The sequence below is a fragment of the Arachis hypogaea genome, chromosome 2 (assembly GCF_003086295.3).
Source record: "Arachis hypogaea cultivar Tifrunner chromosome 2, arahy.Tifrunner.gnm2.J5K5, whole genome shotgun sequence".
In the NCBI taxonomy this organism is placed as follows: domain Eukaryota; kingdom Viridiplantae; phylum Streptophyta; class Magnoliopsida; order Fabales; family Fabaceae; genus Arachis; species Arachis hypogaea.
Genome location: NC_092037.1, coordinates 15771161 through 15781520, shown reverse-complemented (window position 1 = coordinate 15781520; position 10360 = coordinate 15771161).

The following is a 10360-nucleotide window of genomic DNA, read 5'->3' as shown; positions in this document are numbered from 1 at the left end:
AGTTGTGAATTTAACCAAGAGACACAATAGTTTTTGTGTATATGCCAAAGAGCCAATATTGATGATCACAATTTCGTCCACCATTGTGCATGGAGAAAGGACAAGGATCATCACTTTATGGTGGAGACTGCTCGGTCTTCAAGGGTCCCATTCTTTTCAATGTTGCATGGCAACAGTTTCCAATGCATTCCCTTTTTAGAACAAGTGTGTAGCCCCTCCTTTTGTGGTGTCTGATCCTTCTTCCTTTAGTTGTCCAATCAATCTCCTTCAATGCTCCTCTCCTTTTCCCTATAAAGATAAAATAAAAAAGGTAAGAATTAATATCATAAAAAAAATTTAAACTTTATGGCTAGAATAATAAAAAGAAGAAAAGATTTTGTTTATTCATAAACTCCAACTAACTGACTAACTGTGTATCCTTATATGCACATTGGTGGCACCATGGGGTGACACCAAACTTAGTTTGGAGCACTGTGATGAAAAGTTCTGTTCAAAGCTCCAAGACTAGCATGCTCAAAGTCGCATTCATGCTTTCTTGGTATGCTTTGAACACCAAACTTGTTCTTCACTATATACTGCATAATAAGGATTTCACCAAGTGTTTGTCAAGTTTGGGTTGGAATTCATAAATATTGACTTATTCACTATTTTCTAAAAGCATATAAAACATGGGTTGCCTCCCATGAAGCGCTTCTTTAGCGTCACTAGCTTGACGTTTTGCCTTCATCAGGGAGGTTGATAATGCTTGAAGTCTTCTCCTCTGGCAGTGGACTTATATTCATTGGTTGTATCAATGATCTCTACATGTTCCAAGGAGAGAACTCTGTTGATTATGAAGACCTTAGGTAACTAAGATGGTACAGTGTGGAGATTAGGAGGAATATCTGGGAATAAGCTGAGATCACTTTATCCCCTGGAGAGAAGTCCTCGGTAGGGATCTTCTTGTTCCTCCACCTCCTGGGTACCTTCTTCTTTGTTCCTTGTGATGTTGTCTTACTCTTTGTGGCCTCTTCTTCTAAGGAAATTTTGCTGTTGTCTTTACATGCCTCTGGTGGTTTAGGTTCCTCCAACTTTTCCTTGAGCTGTGGCATTTGCTGTTTGCCTTGTTCATCAATCAATGGGGTTTCCAGATGTGTTGGTTGTGCTTTAGTGCTTGTTTCCTCCTTCAGTATCTCATGATGATCTTTGCTTGGTTCTTTATTCTCTTGATCCACTTCTTGTGAGAAATGGAAGACATTGAAGCTGAGTCGTTCATCATGGATCCTCAATATTAGCTCCCCTTGCTCCACATCTATGAGTGCTCTGGCTGTAGTTAGGAATGGTCTTTCCAATATGATTGGGTGAGTGTGACTTTCTTTCATGTCCAGGATGACAAAGTCTGTTGGGAGGAAGTATTTCCCAACCTTTAACAACACATTTTCTACCACCCCTATTGTTTGTTTTTGAGTTTTGTCAGCCAGCCTGATGACTACATCTGTGGGCATTATCTCATTGATCTGCAGCCTCTTCACCAGGAATAAGGGCATTAAGTTGATGCTTGCTCCCAAATCGCAGAGTGCTCTATCAAACATTGTTTCTCCTATGCCACAGGGAATATGAGAACTCCCTGGGTCCTTTCTTTTTGCAGGCAACTCTGGTTGGATGAGGGTGCTGCACTCCTTGTTCATACTATAGTTTGGCCTCCCTTGAGTGAGCTTTTCCTGGGAAGAAGTTACTTCATATACTTGATGTATGCAGGCATTTGTTGGAAGGCCTTGATGAATGGTATGTTTACATGGAGAGAAGCAAACAGGTCAAGAAACCTTGAGTATATTCTCTTTCCCACAGCACCATTGAGCAGTTAGGGAAAGGGTGCATAGAGTCTCAGCAGCTCTTGTTGTGAAATTTCTAGTTCTAGGTGATCTTTTTCCTCCTTCTCTATTGAGGTGTCTTCAGGTTGTTCTGACAGTGTGCTTTGCTTGTCTTCAGTCTCCTTATCACTTGTAGTGACCATCTTGCAATCTTCCCATCTTACTTTCTTTGCTTCGCCTCTCGGGTTTTTCTCCGTGTCACTTGGGAAGCTATCAGTAGGTTTGGGAATCCTCTCAGATAAATATCCCACTTGAAATTCCAGCTTCTTGATGGTTTCTCCCTAGTTCTTGATATTTGCTCGTACCTCCTCTTTGAACACCTTGTTGTCTTGGATGTCTTTGCATATGCCTTCAAGTAAGATTTCAATCTTAGAGAGTCTGTCATCAAATGATGGTAGGTTGGGATTAGAGGTAGAAGGATGAGATGTGTTGTTATGGGGGTGTTGATATGTCCTCTGTGTGAATTGTTGGTGAGTTGCATTGTTATTGGGGTTGTGACGTCTCTGATCTTGGCTTTGATCTTGTTGATTTCCCCACCCAAAATTTGGGTGGTTCCTCCATCCAGGGTTGTAGGTCTTGGAATATGGATCATAGTTTTGCCTAGGTGAATTTCCAATGTAGTTGGCTTGCTCCTGACTACCCTCTGCCTCTTCATTTACTCCTTCTTGGGTTGTTGATGAAGTGGTGATTGCTGCTACTTGGTTCCTGTCCATCTTCTTGGTGAGGTCAGCCAGCTGCTTGGTAATGAGCTTGTTCTGAGCCAGCAGAGCATCTACATTGTTTAACTCCATCACTCCTCTAGTGTTCCCTCTTTCGGAAGCATAGAAGTAGTCATTCTCAGCTACAGTTTCAATGACATCTATGGCTTCTTCAATGGTCTTCTTCTTGTTTAAAGATCCTTCAGATGAATGGTCTATAGCCTTCTTTGATTCATATGACAGGCCTTCATAGAAAATGTGCAGCTGCACCCATTCATTGAACATATCTGGTGGACACCTCCTTGTTAGATCTTTAAACCTCTCCCATGCTTCATATAGAGACTCACCATCTTGTTGCCTGAAGGTTTGGACCTTAGCTCTCAGCCTATTGATTCGTTGAGGGTGGTAGAATCTTGCTAAGAATTTGTTCACCATAGCTTCGCAAGTTGTCAAGTTGTCCTTCGGGAAAGACTCCATCCACTTGGCTGCTTTATCCTTGAGTGAGAATGGAAATAAGAGCAGTCTATAGGCGTCAGGATAAACACCATTAGACTTCACTGTGTCACATATTCTCAGGAAGGTGGTTAGATGTTGATTGGGGTCTTCTTGGACACTTCCTCCAAACGAACAGTTGTTCTGAACAAGGGTGATGAGCTGTGGTTTTAGTTCAAAATTGTTGGCATGGATGGTTGGCTTTTGGATGCTACTTCCACAGTTTCCTGGATTTGAGTTGATATAAGAGCCTAAAACTCTTCTGTCCTCCCCAGCATGACTTACTCTACCTCCTTCGCCATGGTTGTGAGCTTCCTCTTCATGATGGTTTTCCATGTTTTCTTCCATATTTGGTTCAAAAAATTCCTCAAAGTGTTCCTCCTCTTCTTCAGCACCAACTACACGTTTTTCTCTTTCCTCCCTCCTTAATCTAAAGAAGGTTCTCTCAGGTTCAGAATCAAAGGAAGTTGAAGCCCCGCTTCTTCTCCCTGTCATACAACCAACAAGTACAAGCAAAGAGAATAGGTGCAGAAAGTATTTTTGTCAGAATTACTGTTAGTGTGAGTGATGCAATTTATCAAACAGTTAGTGGGTTAGTGAACTGAATTGCAAATAACAATGGAAAACTAAAAAGTAGGGGGTAGGGAAGAAATTAACTAACACTGAAAGTAAATTACTCAAATAGAAAATTAAATCAAACAAAACAAAAATGCTCAATCTAGTGATCCTCCAATTTAATCATTGTTGATGCACAATCAATCCCCGGCAACGGCGCCATAAACTTGATGCGGGTGGAAACTGTCTCTCAACAAATTTCCTTCGGCAAGTGTACCGAATTCATCGTCAAGTAAAAACTCACAATAGAGTGAGGTCGAATCCCACAGAGATTGATTGATCAAGCAACTTTAATTAGAGGAATGTTCTAGTTGAGCGAATCCAGAATTTGAGTTGAGAATTGAAGAAAATAAAATGGCAGGAATGTAAATAACAGAAAAAGTAAATGCTAGAATTAAAGGGCTGAAAGTAAATGACTGAAAGTAAATTGCAGAATTGTAAATGGGAGAGGGGTAATTGCTCATAAAAGTAAATGGCAGAAATTAAAGAGAATGGGTAAGATAAGGAATGGGGAGTTCATTGGGCTCAGGAGATGTTGAAATTCTCCGGATCAAGTTCATTTTCATCTCTTCCTCAATCAATGCACTCATTGATCTCCTTGGCAATCTTAATTGATCAAATTACAATTCCTTGTAATTCAATCTCTCAAATCTTGATCAATAGCCAATTCCTTGGTCAATTGCTCATGAGAAGAGATGAAGTATGGTCACTGATTATACCACATGCATTTCCCAAATCAAGTATTAAGAGGATTATAGTCACATATCCATCCAAACCCAATTTGGTCCAGCATGAGAAAGCATTTCTAGCATGATCTCTTCATTCCTCTTTCAAGGTTCAGAAGAGATCCAAGTTTGAATAGCTTCTTTTCCAAGATAACTACTCAATTGGATGAAGATCGAAAGCTTTCAAGTAAAATCAAGAGAAAAGATAGAAGAAGAAGAATGAAAACTAGTATTGATCCATCAAATTACAACAGAGCTCCCTAACCCAATGAAAGGGGTTTAGTTGTTCATAGCTCTGGAAAATGAAAACAAAGATGGAGAATACATTCTGAAACTAGAAGTGCAGAGAAAGTAAAATACAGAGAGTAGTTCTAAGCCAAGAGGCTCCCTATATTTTCCAACTCCATTTTAATTCAAAGCTACTCCTATATATACTACTCTTCTGATCTTCTAGTTGGCTCTTCAAGTCTTGGGTATGGGCCTTTGGATCTTGAGTTTGAAGCAGTTATCTTCTTCATTGGGCTTGGCTTTACTTGCAGAGAGAAAATGTGAAGTGGGCAAAGACTTTAGCTCAGGACGTTAGTGGTGTTAACGTTCAGTGAAAATATGGGTTCGAGAACGTTAGTGTCATTCAACTTTTTCACTAACGTTCCTCACCAAAGTAAGAGCCACGTTAACCTTAACATTAGTGGCACAAACGTTGCCACCAACGTTGCCTCCTAATCCTTCGCACACGTTATTGGGACTCACCTTTCCCAATAACGTTGAGAAGCCTCCCCCTTCTTACGTTAGAGTCCACGTTAACTTAGTTAACGTGGCTCTTTTAACGTAGGTGATGAGCGGATATTTTATACGCTTTTTGGGGTAATTTCATGTAGATTTTAGCATGTTTCAGTTAGTTTTTAGTAGAATATTATTAGTTTTTAGGCAAAAATCATATTTCTGGACTTTACTATGAGTTTGTGTGTTTTTCTATGATTTCAGGTATTTTCTGGCTGAAATTGAGGGAGCTGAGCAAAAATCTGACTTAGGCTGAAAAAGGACTGCTGATGCTGTTGGATCCTGACCTCCCTGCACTCGAAATAGATTTTCTGGAGCTACAGGAGTCCAATTGGCGCGCTCTCAACGGCGTTGGAAAGTAGACATCCAGGGCTTTCCAGCAATATATAATAGTCCATACTTTGAGCGAGGATAGACGACGTAACTTGGCGTTAAACGCCAAGTTCATGCTGCTGTGTGGAGTTAAACGCCAGAAAAACGTCATTATCCGGAGTTGAACGCCCAAAACACGTCATAACCTGAAGTTTGACGCCAAGAAGGGCCTCCACACGTGGAAAGTTTTAGTCTCAGCCCCAGCACACACCAAGTGGGCCCCAGAAGTGGATTTCTGCACCAATTATCTTTGTTTATTCATTTTCTGTAAACCTAGGGTACTAGTTTACTATTTAAACAACTTTTACAGACATTTCTTGTACCTCATGACATTTTCAGATCTGAATTACATACTTTGTGACGGCATGAGTCTCTAAACTCCATTGTTGGGGGTGAGGAGCTCTGCAGCGTCTCGATGATTTAATACAATTCCTTTGTTTTCCATTCAAACACGCTTGTTCTTATCTAAGATGTTTATTCGCGCTTAACTGTGGAGAAGGTGATGATCCGTGACACTCATCACCCTCCTCAACCTATGAACGTGTGCCTGACAACCACCTCCGTTCTACATCAGATTGAATGAATATCTCTTAGATTCCCCAACAGAATCTTCGTGGTATAAGCCGGATTGATGGCAGCATTCATGAGAATCCGGAAAGTCTAAACCTTGTCTGTGGTATTCCGAGTAGGATTCCGGGATTGAATGACTGTGATGTGCTTCAAACTTTAACCTGCTGGGCGTTAGTGACAGACGCAAAAGAGTGATTCTATTCCAGTAGGAGCGGGAACCAATCGGTGATTAGCCGTACTGTGACAGAGTGCGTGAGCATAGTTTTCACTGCGAGGATGGGAAGTAACCACTGACAACGGTGACACCCTACATAGAGCTTGCCATGGAAGGAACCTGCGTGTGAGAAGAGGATTTCAAGGAAGAGTTAAAATCAGAGGACAAAGCATCTCCAAAACTCCAACATATTTCTCAGTGCTGCAAATCAAAGTAACATTGTTCCCTCTTTTATCAATTCCAGTAATTTCACTTTTAATCCAATTAATCCTATTGATATCCTGACTAAGATTACTAAAATAAATATTGATTGCTTCAAACCAATAATCTCTGTGGATTCGACCCTTACTCACGTAAGGTATTACTTGGACGACCCAGTACACTTGCTGGTCAGTTGAACGGATTTGTGAGCTTCTCTAATCAGTTAGTTAAATTAGTTCTCCTTGGCACATGCCAAGGAGCCATTAATTAAAGATCACAATTTCGTCCACCAGTAGGCTTGCCAACCTTCAAGAACGTTAGTGACACTTACCATTGTCACTAACGTTCCAATGTGCCCCTATTTCTCACGTTAGAGTCCACGTTAACGTGGCTTCTAACGTGGCCATGCTAGCCATCTCCAACGTTAGTGACAAAGTTGGGTGTCACTAACGTTGGCTCATCATTCCCTTATCCACGTTACCTTCCACGTTAACTAAGTTAACGTGGGAGTTAACATGGCTCATTGTGGCTTGTGTGGGCTCCTTCCAACGTTAGTGACAATGTTGGGTGTCACTAACGTTGGCGATCACCTTTCTTCTTCATGTTAACTTTCACGTTAACTAGGTTAACGTGGTTTCTTGGGGATTGTGTGGTTCCTTTCAACGTTAGTGACAATGTTTGGTGTCACTAACGTTGTCGACCACCTAGTTCCTTCATGTTAGCTCCCACGTTAACTATGTTAACGTGGGAGTTAACGTGGCTTCTTGTGACTTGGCCAACGTTAGTGATAATGTTGAATGTCACTAACGTTGGCTTCCCCTTTACTTCTTAACATTAGAGGCCACGTTAAATAAGTTAACGTGGCCACTTGTGAGCTTTGTCCAACGTTAGTGATAATGTTAAGTGTCACTAACGTTGGCTCATTTCCTTTCTTCCACGTTAGAGTTCACGTTAACTTAGTTAACGTGACTCTTAACGTGGGCAATGATGGCTTCGAGAGCGTTATTGGCAATTACTTTTCTCATTAACTTTGCAAGTTACTCCCATTCCACGTTAGTGTTAACGTTAGTGTAACTAACGTAGCCACTAATGTGGTTCTTCTTTGCTTCCTTTGTTCTGAAATCAAGCAATAAAGTGCATCAAAGTTCTAGTCCAAGTCATGGGGGATGCAACATCCAATTTGTCATTAAATTCATGCAAAAACCTCATGAAATCATGTAAAGTGCACAATGTATGCTTGAATCAAGATGTAATTGAATATCTACCCAAAACTAGCTTATTTCCTAAGTAAATGCATGAAACTACCCTAAAAACAGTAAAGAAAAGGTCAGTGAAACTGGCCAAAATGCCCTGGCATCACTCACTCTGAGAACTCCTAATGATTATAGTTACAATATATTTGTCAATATAATATTCTCACGTGAACATAATATTAGAATTTTCCGTTGACCTGCGACTATCATAGTAATTGACAATATATTTATTATACTTTGATTCCGGACATCTAATACCCTACGGTGCTAGTTGAATGGATATTGGGTATGATTTAAATACTTGTAGAATTAATGATTAGTCAATATGAAATCCATCAACTATGGTAATGAGTTCGAGCTTGACGATTATAATGAATGAATTAAACAATGTCTTGGCCAAGGGATTTGAATGATTAAAAAAATAAATTTTTTAGGTCATTCATAATTCATTATAATAATGGTAACAAGTTAGAGTTTGATAATCCAACCGTACTCTAAAAGTTAGCCAAGAGCTAAAAAGATGGAAGGAATTATATTTTTGTTCTTCTTGGGTTCTTAGTAAAAATATTATTACTTCACGTTATCGGGTCGTCAAGGAGTGTTGCTAGATGCTAACATTGATTAGTAAAATTTAGTATGACTAATTTACTACCCGCTTAGTATTAAACCTACGAGATCATACACTAACGAGTGTTCTAATTCTTGGTAAAGAATTATTTAATTATTATTTTGATTTGATCAAATAAATAATTATATTAATTCAAACAAAATATTATTATATTTTTTGCTAGCACTATGAATATAATAATATGATAATTAAAAATATTAAATAATTAATTATTTATTCTATGATGAGTTTTAAATATGGATAAGATTTTAACTTATTCTATTTCAAATAAGTTATCAAACTCATATTATATATATGTATATGGTAAAGGAAACATAATAATTTTTTCTTTACCTCTACATACACAAAATAGTCTAATTTTTGGTGAAAAATTTTTGGTGTAAGAACTTGCAAAAGGTTTTTCAATTAAATTTATTGGTCATGGAGTTGACAACAAGAATCAGTCTTGGTGTGGCTACACATAGTGCCTTCGTACTATCGAAGGAGAAAGTCTTATTTACTAGTATACTCAGGTATTGGCATCTTATCCGTCTTATTTTGATAAAATTTTAATCACAAAATAGATCAATTTGATTATTTTATTATTTTCGCTGTATGTTATAAACACTTTGTAATTCTATACTACACTACTTATAAATCGAAATTATACAAATCAAATGTGCTAAATCAAAGGCACGTGTCTTTCCTTTTTAATGAATCTTTTGGTATAAGCTCAAATAATTTTCAGGAGCAATTACCATAAAATCAGGCTAATATCCCCAACAGTTTCGCAATAATAAGTCAATTTAGTAACCGTATTATGGTACAACTAAAACCTAATTCACTCTATATAAATAGTAAGTTAAAACAAAGAGATGTATGCTATTCACTTTAAATAACATTATACTCATCTCTTACTCTTATTTACTTGAGCGTCAGAATATTTTTGCAAATATATACCGCCGTTATTTCTCTTGAAATCGACGTATACCTCTTTCATTTCAGGCGAAGAAAAGCTCAATCCCTGAATAGGATGAGTTATACCTACCGCTAGGCTTACTATGTAGGAATATTTGGCGCCCGCCTTGAGCCGAATAAAAGAATTCGTTCTCCACCGAGATTCATAAACAATAAAGGTACATGCGAGAATTTAAACTTGAGTTTTTTTTCCCCAACCAAAGTTGGCACAATGACCAAGACCCCATAACTCACTACAAATCCTTTCAAATTCTGTAACTTACAATGCACAAAAAAGAGAATTTAAAATCAACTTGAAAGGAAAATGAAAGGCAAATGACCTTAACAAATTAAATTACTAAGTCATTTCTATCTCGGTAAAATTATGTGTGTTCCGGGGCTTACCTAGAACCGGACGGTGGTTGGACTTGTTTGAGGCCCAAGCGTTGGAGGAGTGTGGTCTCCGACTTGGTTTACGTCTGGGAGCCGCCTCCGAGTTGTGTGTTCCAAGAGATGGGGGGTGGTACCTGCAAAGACACTCCGATGCCTAAGTCAGCATGGGGTTAAGCAGGTTTAGAAAGTATTGGAACTTAGAGATATCTGAGGAGTGTCAGGGTATTTATAGTGGTGATCCAATAACCACCGTTGGAGTAGTGCCACCTTTTTAGGTGGATAACCGTCCCTTTATCTAGGGATTGTTGGGATATGGCTTCTAGAAGTGGGTTGAGAGATTTTAGGGGCAGTTACTTATTTGAATAAGTGTTATCTGTCAGCTATCTCTTGAGCCCGACTTCTTTGGAAAGAAGTCTGTGTTGAGTCCAACCTCTTTTGAAGAGGTCGATGAATAACGAAAGCCAATCTTTGGATTGGGCCTTTTGGCATATTTGGACCTGGGCCATAGCGTTGGGTCAGGGTAGTAACAGTGCCCCTACTCGAGTCCAATCTCTTTTGCCTATGAGTTGGATTCGAGTATTGAACTTGGGTTTGTAACCGACGTGATTTTCTTAACCGCCAAGTCTAATCAAA